The 9572-nt window shown below is 48.3% G+C and overlaps 1 protein-coding gene across 3 annotated transcripts in view; it reads left to right on the top strand.

Moving 5' to 3' along the window:
* Positions 1 to 679: 679 nt before the first annotated feature.
* Positions 680 to 9572, top strand: part of IHO1 (interactor of HORMAD1 1) — a 33496-nt gene continuing 24603 nt past the window's right edge. For 2 of the 3 annotated variants that reach the window (XM_038410264.2, XM_038410260.2), the window contains exon 1: positions 680 to 786. The gene's annotated coding sequence lies outside the window, so the exon portion shown is untranslated. The remainder of the gene's footprint in view (positions 787 to 9572) is intronic. The other variant, XM_038410261.1, reaches the window with a different exon arrangement.

The following is a 9572-nucleotide window of genomic DNA, read 5'->3' as shown; positions in this document are numbered from 1 at the left end:
GGCGCGCGGGGCGGGGAGGTCTCGGGGGGGGGCGGGGCTCTCGACGCGCGGGGCGGGGAGGTCTCGGGGGGCGGGGCTCCCGGCGCGCGGGGCGGGGAGGTCTCGGGGGGGGCGGGGCTCTCGACGCGCGGGGCGGGGAGGTCTCGGGGGGGCGGGGCTCCCGACGCGCGGGGCGGGGAGGTCTCGGGGGGGGCGGGCTCCCGGCGCGCGGGGCGGGGAGGTCTCGGGGGGCGGGGCTCCCGGCGCGCGGGGCGGGGAGGTCTCGGGGGGGCGGGGCTCCCGGCGCGCGGGGCGGGGAGGTCTCGGGGGGGGGGGGCTCCCGACGCGCGGGGCGGGGAGGTCTCGGGGGGGCGTGGCTCCCGGCGCGCGGGGCGGGGAGGTCTCGGGGGGGCGGGGCTCCCGGCGCGCGGGGCGGGGAGGTCTCGGGGGGGGCGGGGCTCCCGGCGCGCGGGGCGGGGAGGTCTCGGGGGGGCGGGGCTCCCGGCGCGCGGGGCGGGGAGGTCGCGGGGGGGCGGGGCTCCCGGCGCGCGGGGCGGGGAGGTCTCGGGGGGGCGGGGCTCCCGGCGCGCGGGGCGGGGAGGTCTCGGGGGGGGCGTGGCTCCCGGCGCGCGGGGCGGGGAGGTCTCGAGGGGGCGGGGCTCCCGGCGCGCGGGGCGGGGAGGTCTCGGGGGGGGCGTGGCTCCCGGCGCGCGGGGCGGGGTCTCGCGCGCAGTGTTGGGCGCGCTGCCGGCGGCGGTTGGCGCCTCGCCTTGAGGGATCCGCGCGCCGGCCGTTGCCGCCCCTGAGGTGAGGAGGGGACGGAGGTGGCGGGCAGGGAGCTCCGGCGGCCTCCCGCCACGGACTGGGCTGCCCCCAAATCCCAGCGCAAGCGGCCCCCCCGGGAGTTCCCCAGCGCTGGGGGCCCGCGCCGCCCCTCCATCTCCGCTCCCCGAGCCGGACGCACCCCTCGCGGCGGCGGGGCCTGCTCGGTGTCTGCGGCTGGCTAAGCTCAGGGCTGCAGCGGCCCGTGTCGGTAGCACGGGGCTGGCACGGCCCTGGCGGCACTTTCCTTCTCCGAACCCACGGATTTCACGCCCCCGTCCCCGGGATCTGGGCCCGAGGCTCAGGCTCCCCTGTGCGTCACCTAGTCTCTGTCTTGGGGTAGCGCCTAGGAGTCGGGGCTCGGTGCTGTACAAACGCAGAACAGAGCGATGGCCCCCGCCCCCAGGAGCTTAGGTCCATGGACTCCTCCCTCTGCAGCCTCGGGTTGTCGAAGGGAGAGGCCCATTCTTCCTAGTCTGGACGTGTTGACACCGAAACACACAGGCGCTGAAAACCCTGAGTTGCATAGGCATGGCGGAGCCCCTACATCGAGAATGACAGTTGCTTAGTATTACAAACAAGCAATTTCTGTGTTTATTGAAAACTGCTGGAGCCCACTTGGAACACTTCCTCCTCTCAGCGCAAAGGCCACTGTCCTCTAAGGTTTCAGAGTAGCAGCCTAACGTGTTAGTCTGTATTCGCAAAAAGAAAAGGAGGACTTGTGGCACCTTAGAGACTAACAAATGTATTGGAGCATAAGCTTTCGTGAGCTACAGCTCACTTCATCGGATAGCTGTAGCTCACGAAAGCTTATGCTCTAATAAATGTGTTAGTCTCTAAGGTGCCACAAGTCCTCCTTTTCTTTATATGTTGACCGTTAATTTGCAAGAATAGGGGAAAGAAAGATATCAACAGTTGCTAGTTGCATTTAAAAGAGAAACCCTTCCAGATAGGGTAACAATAGGATATTAGATTTTTTTGACAAAACCATATATCCCCACCCCCGGTGAGGTGCTAGTAATGCCACCTAGCAAATATATGTAAAGGGAAAATTAAGGCAATGTGCAAAGTGAGTTCAGGAGGGGAAGGAATACATCTGATCATATAAACAGGTTTCAGAGTAGCAGCCGTGTTAGTCTGTATTCGCAAAAAGAAAAGGAGTACTTGTGGCACCTTAGAGACTAACAAGTCTCTAAGGTGCCACAAGTACTCCTTTTCTTTTATCTGATCATATAGTAAGAGTAGAAACAGAAGCCAAAAAAGTATGAGAAATAAAGACCATCTGATAGTAGCTTTCTTAGATATTGTAAAAGCTTATGATATCTTATGGAGAGAGAGCTTATTGCATAAAATAGCAGTAAGCATAAGAGGAAGAACATATAGCTGGATAAAGGATTTCTTAAGTAAAAGAACTATGCAGGTCAGAGTAAGGAAAGCCTACTTTAGCATATTCACAAATGGCAGCCCACAGGGGAATGTCATCAGCTCTTCCTTATTCAGCATAATAAACTTTCTGTTGAAAAGGATGAGTGCAGGAATAGCCATTTTATTGTTTACAGATGACTGCCCTAGGGGCTAAAAACACAAACCAGAAAGTAGCTAAAAAGCAAATTAACGAAGCATATAGGAAAAGTGTGAAATGGGGAAATGTGGATCTTTAAATTTTTAATACTTAAGGAATGATATTCATTGTAAATGGTCTGTGTGGACAGCAAATAGGCATAGTTAAAAGCTAGAAATTCCTGACATTTGATAGCATAGTAATATGGAAGGATCACATTGCTTTCATCTTTACACTTATCTTCAGTGTTTACAGTCTATTTAAAAATATTGCTGGAACCTCTTCTGGTGCAGATAAGAAAGCAATGATAATAATTTATAGAGCATTAATAAGATTCGTCTTTGAGTATAGATGCCAAGCATTTAGTTCAGAATCAAAAACATGTCTGGTAGTAATAGGGGACTTTAACTACCTAGACAGCAATCGGGCAAAGCACAAAATTTCCAGTAAATCCTTGGGTTGTATTGAAGACAACTCTTTGGTCCAGAAAATGGAGGACCTAACCAGGATGCCGCCATTTTTTACTTAATTGGTAGCAAATCTCAAGGTGGAAGGCAATTTGGGTGAAAGTGATTATGCAATTATAGATTTCACTATACTAAGGAAAGAAAGGAGTGAGAGCAGAAGAATAAAGATAATGGACTTCAAAAAAGCAGACTTTAACAAATTCAGAGAACTGGTAGATAAAGTCCAATGGGAAGAAAAACTTAAGAGAAAAAGGAGTTCAGGAGAGCGGGCAGTTTCTCTAGGAGACAATATTAAAGGCACAACTGCAAACTGTCCCAACGCAAAGGAAAGACTATTCTTCCTATAAGAGGCCAATATGGCTCCATCAGGAGCTCTTTAATGAGCTAAAAATAAAAAAGGAGTCCTATAAAAAGTGGACACATATACAAATTGCTGAGAGGAGTACAAAAGTATAGCATAAGCATGTAGGGATAAAATCAGAAAGTCTAAAGCACAAAGTGAGTTACCCTTACAAGAAACATAAAAGGTAATAAGAAGAGGTTCTTTATATACATTAGGAGCAAGAGAAAGACAAAAGAAAGTGTAGAACCTCTCTCTACCTAGTGGGGAAAGAGCTAGTAACTGATGACCTCAAGAAAGCGAAGTGTTGTAATGCCTTTGCTTCATTTTTCACTAAAAATGTTAATGGTGAACAGATACTTAACACAATTAACAACAATGGGGAAGGAATGCAAGCTAAAATAGAGAAAGAATAGGGTAAAGAACATAGAGATAAATTAGATATATTCAAGTTGGTAGGAGGATGAAATTCACTGTTGGGTATTTAAGGAACTTTCTGAAACAATAGGAACCATTAGCAGCTATCTTTGAGAATTCCTGAAGATAGGTCATGACTTGGGCTACGATTTTGTTATGGAGGTCACGAAATCCATGACTTCCAGAGACCTCCGTGACTTGAGCCCCAGACACTTGGGAGCTGTAGAGTCCCCCGCTACCTCTGATGGCTGGGAACTGCAGGGGCCCAAGCTCCCAACCGCAGAGGGTGGCAGGGGTGCCTGGTGTTCCAAGGTGGCAGGGAGACCCCGAGCTCCCAGCCACCATGAGCAGCAGGGCTCCCGGGAACTCCCAGTCACTGAGACTGGTGGGGGTGCTCTGCCAGTCCTGGCCACTGTGAGTAATGGGGCCCCTGGGAGGTCCTAGTCATTGCAGGCTGTGGGGATGCTCTGCAGCTCCCAGCTGCCATAAGTAGGGGGGGCCCCAAGAGCTCCCAGTCATTGTGGATGGTGGGGATGCTCTGCAGCTCCTGGCCACCACAGTCGGCGTGGGGGCCCCAGAGCACAGAGCTGATGCGGTCGGTGGGGGTGCCCTGGAGCATGGAGCAGCCGGTGGTGCAGAGACCCTGCAGCTCCAAGCCAGGCCCCACTGCATGGTGCAGGAAGTCTGCAGCTCCCCATTTTGTCATGCATATTTTTAGTGAAAGTCACGAATAGGTCACAGGCTTTTGTGAATTTTTCTTTATTGTCCATGACCTGCCTGTGACTTTTACTAAAAATATGTGTGACAAAATCTTAGCCTTAGTCATGATCCAGAACATGGGAAAAGGGAAAACATAGCACCTATCTTTAAAAAGGGGAGCAAAGTGGACCCAGGGAATTACAAACCAATCAGCTGAATTTCGATACCTGGAAAGATACTGGAACAAATGATTAAATTGTCAGTTTCTAAGCACCTAGAGGATAAAAGTGTTATAAGGAATAGCCAGCATGGATTTATCAAGGACAAATCATGCCAAACCAACCTAATTTCCTTCTTGGACAGGGTTACTGGTCTAGTGGATGGGAGGAAGCAATAAATGTGATGTATCTTGATTTTAGTAAGGTTTTTGACACAGTCCCCCATGACATTCTCATAAGCAAACTAGGGCAATGTGGTCTAGATGAAATTACTATAGGGTTGGTTCACAACTGGTAGAAAAACTGTACTCAAAGAATCAGAGGGGTAGCCATGTTAGTCTGGATCTGTAAAAGCGGCGGAGTCCTGTGGCACCTTATAGACTAAAAGATGTATTGGAGCATACGCTTTCATGGGTGAATACCCCCTTCGTCAGATGTACTCAAAGAGTCGTTTTCAAGCTTCACTATCAAGCTTGGAAGCTGTATCTGGTTGGATCACAAAGGGGTCAGTCTTGGGTCCACTACTAGTCTATATTTTCATTAATGACTTGAATAATGGAGTGGAGAGTGTGCTTATAATATTTGCAGATGAGACCAACATGGGAGAGGTTGCAAGCACTTTGGAGGACAGGATTAGAATTCAAAAATGACAATTACAAATTAGAGAATTGGTCTGAATTCAACAAGATGAAATTCAATAAAGACAAATGCAAATTACTACACTTGGGAAGGAATTTTCAAATGCTACAAAACTGGCTAGGTGGCGGTAGTGCTGAAAAGGATCTGGGGGATATAGTGGATCACAAATTTGATGTGTGTCATCAATGTGATACAGTTGCAAAAAAGGTTAATATTCTGGGGTATATTAACCAGAGTGTCATATGTAAGATGTGGAAAACTGAATTGTTAGAGCCTATTAATGAGCATTCCAATCAGTAAAAAAAACGAGGAGTACTTGTGGCACCTTTGAGACTAACAAATTTATTTGGGCATAAGCTTTTGTGGGCTAAAACCCACTGCATGCATCTGATGAAGTGGGTTTTAGCTCATGAAAGCTAATGCCAAAAAGAAATTTTAGTCTCGAAGGTGCCACAAGTACACCTCTTTTTTTTTTTTGCTAATACAGACTAACACGGCTACCACTCTGAAACCTGTCACCATTCCAGTCAGTGACTCATTCACTAGAATGTTCACAAAAGTGAATGCAAAAGGAGAGATTACACAGCTGACACAAACTCAGTTCTTTGTTTGAACAAATAGTTGGATATATTTATATTTTAAAATATTTAGCTAGCTTTAATCGTGATCATTTGTGCAATTCAATTGCACCTGCCAAGTTAACTATATTAACTCATGCATATACTGGGCTTCACAAATGCAGGGGATGTTAATGGCATAGTCTTTATACATAAAATTCCTCAGTTCTCAAAAACCTGTGTTTTAATCCAAACTGAAGCTACCTCAATATTACAAATCAGCTGTCATGGAACCTAGCTGTCTGTTAGCCTGCATATAAATTAAAAATCAGCAAATTACCTTTTTTTTTTTTTTTTGGTATAATGTCTCTTTAAAATGATAGAGACACAAATAAACAAAAAGAAATGCCATGCAGAAACATTTAAAGATCTCTACGACCTGATATAAATACAATACATAAAGTGGGATTCTTTTGCCAGATTCTGATCTCACTGACACTAATGTATTTCCATTTATATTAACGGAGTTAATCCAGGTTCACACAGAAATGAGATCAGAATAATTTACTCCTCTTCTGAGGATTGGTCTCCTAGCTTCTTAAGTAGGGAAAGTCAAAGGAGAAAAATAATGCCTGTGCTTTGCAGCTTACACTGGTTCTCCATCCAGTGCTAGATCTACATCATGGGCCTGGTATTAATTTACAAAGCTCTCAATAGAATAGGGCCACACTATCTTAAATACTGCCTCGCAGACAGTAACCAACACAAACATCATCATGAAGCATGCTACATTTAGCAGAATCAGATACAGATTCAAGGGAGCAGCAGCAGGCAGAGCCCTCTGATAAGACCCCTTTGCCACAGCATTCCCAAGTGAGCAGAAGATCCAAAATAACAGCCCATAACTAAACCAAGAGCAAGATGAAGAACCAATTTTGTGCTCAGAATTAGTGGTTTATGGTAACACTGAGTAGTATGGAGAACTGAGTGGCCAGTTCTTTGGACCTTCTTTATTCTCTACAGTACATTCATATTGCAGTAATAGAAATGGTGATATATTCTATGGTTTTAAAGTGTTCATAGATATTTGAAGAAAAGAGTGATATGGTCTAAATGGCAGAAGAGGAAGATTATTTTGTCTGTGGTGTTCTGAATCACAGTGGAGGGGACAGAGGGAACTGGCAGACATGCAAGAGGAGGAGATTGCGTTAATCAAGCCAGGAGATGAGCAAAGCATTGACAAGCATTTTAGCCAGGGGGATTGAAATTAATATATATTTTTAAAGATGTTACAGAAAAAGAATTGATAGGATTTGGTGACACCATAGAAGTGAGATAGGAGAGCAGGGAGTTGACTGACACTAAGGCCTGGTCTACAGTACGCGGTTTATTTCTGAATTAGCTGAGTTACCTTGAAATAAAACTGGTTCCGTCCCCATGACCAAACCAGTTTTTTTTTATTTAAAGGGCTCTTTACTCCAATTTCTGTACTCCACCTCAGCAAGTGGAGTAGCGCTAAAATAGAGATCGCAGTTCCGGATTACAGGTACTATGGACGCAATTCAACGATATTGGCCTCTGGGAGCTATCCCAGAATGCTCCCTTGTGACCGCTCTGGACAACACTCTGAACTCCGATGCACTAGCCAGGTAGGCAGTAAAAGCCTGGGAACTTTTGATTTCCTGTTTGGTCACCATCAGCACAGGCGACCATCAGCACAGACAACCATCAGCACAGTCCCGGATTCACAGACGAGCTCCAGCATGGTCCGAATGGGGGAGGTACTGGATCTCATCGTGTGTTGGGGAGACGAATCTGTTATGGCAGAACTATGTTCCAAAAATAGGAACACAAATACGTACGCTAAAGTGTCCAGGGCCATAACGGAAAGAAGCTACTGCAGGGACACAGAACAGTGTCATACAAAAATCAAGGAGCTCAGGCAAGCGTACCAAAAAGCCAGGGAGGCGAATGGGCGCTCTGGGTCACAGCCCCTACATGCTGCTTCTACCGCGAGCTGCATGCAATTATGGGAGGTGACGACACCACTACCCCCCCACTGTCCGTGGATACCTGCAACGGGGGAGTAGCACGGAGTGAGGATGATGAGTTTTTGGAGGAAGAGGAGGACAATGCACAGGCGGCAAGTGGGGAATCTGTTTTCCCCGCTAGCCAGGAACTATTCTTAATGCTGGAGCCATTAGTCTCCCCCTACACCCAAAGCATGCTCCCGGACCATGACTCTGGGAAAGGCACTTCTGGTGAGTGAGAACTTGATCGGAGTCGCGCCATGGGGGGGCGGAACCCAGCCACGCTGGGCTGTTCACATTTAGTTTAAAGGGCTCATCCCTGCTCAGAGCCTCATCGGAGCCCCACAGGGTGGGGGGAGAGGGTAGGGTGTTGTGTGAAGCGATCATCCCAGAGAGCCTGCAGGCTGCCTGCAAGCTGAATTCTGTTGCCTGGCCGCATGTGATGGCTTACTCTCACCGAAGTGGCAAGCACTTCAGGATAAGAGGCAAAATGCGACCTTGTACAGAAAGAACATGTGCTGTGTACTATGAATTGCCTGTTCCACTGAGAAACAGTGTCCCCTTTGTTCTCTAAAATGTATCTTTTAAAATACTACCCTCCCTTTTTCTCCTCCTGCAGCAGATGCAAATGTTTCAATGCAGCCCCTATCTACTCCATCCCAGAGGCTGGTCCAGATTAGAAGGTGGAAAAAACGAACTCAGGACGACATGTTTGCCGAGCTTATGCAGCCCTCCCGCACTGATAGGGCCCAGTTGAATGCGTGGAGGCAAACAATTGCGGAGTCACATAAAGCATTACATGAACACGAAGAGAGGAGGGACGCACACGATGAGAGCAGGCAGGATGCTATGGTCAAGCTCATGGGGGAGCAAACTGACATGCTCCACTGGTGGATCTAATGCGGGAAAGGCAGCAAGACCACAGGCTGCCGCTGCAGCCCCTCAATAACCGTTTTCCCTCCTTTCCAAGTTCCATAGCCTCCTCACCCAGACGCCCAAGAACACTGGGCGGGAAGGCTACGGGGATCCACATGGTCAACCCCAGAGAATTGCACAAGCAGCAGAAAGCTGGCATATTCTAAATTTTGATTTGGTTTTTGGACTTGTCCTTCCCTCCTCCTCCATCCCCCTAACACAATACCCTCCCTCTCCCGTCTAGCTTCTGATTTCTCTCAATGTTTTGTGCAACAAATAATAAAGAACGGTTTTTAAACAATTGTGACTTTATTTCCTTTCTCATATATGTATAGGGGTCAGGTAACTTTAAGAGAAACAAACATAACTCTCACACTGTACCCTGGCCAGTCATGAAACTGGCTTTCAAAGCTTCTTTGATGTGCAGCATGCCCTGCTGCGCTTTTCTAATCACCCTGTTGTCTGGCTGTGCGAAACTGGCCGCCAGGTGAGTTGGCTCAACCTCCCACCCCACCATAAACGTCTCCCCATTACTCTCTCAGATATTGTGGAGCACACACCAAGCAGCAATTACAATTGGAATATTGGTTGTGCTGAGATCTAACTGCGTCAGTAAACTGCGCCAGCGCGCTTTCAAACGTCCAAACACGCATTCTACCACCATTCTGCACTTGCTCAGCCTATAGTTGAACTGTTCCTTACTACTGTCCAGGGTGCCTGTGTATGGCTTCATGAGCCATGGCATTAAGGGGTAGGCTGGGTCCCTGAGGATAACTATAGGCATTTCAACATCCCCAACAGTAATTTTCTGGTCTAGGAAGTCCCTTCCTGCAGCTGTTCAAACAGACCAGAGTTCCTGAAGATGTGAGCGTCATGCACCTTTCCCGGCCATCCCACGTTGATGTCGGTGAAACGTCCCTTGTGATCC

The sequence above is a fragment of the Dermochelys coriacea genome, chromosome 7 (genome assembly GCF_009764565.3).
Source record: "Dermochelys coriacea isolate rDerCor1 chromosome 7, rDerCor1.pri.v4, whole genome shotgun sequence".
NCBI classification, from domain to species: Eukaryota; Metazoa; Chordata; order Testudines; family Dermochelyidae; genus Dermochelys; species Dermochelys coriacea.
This window is presented reverse-complemented; position numbering and strand designations above follow the sequence as displayed.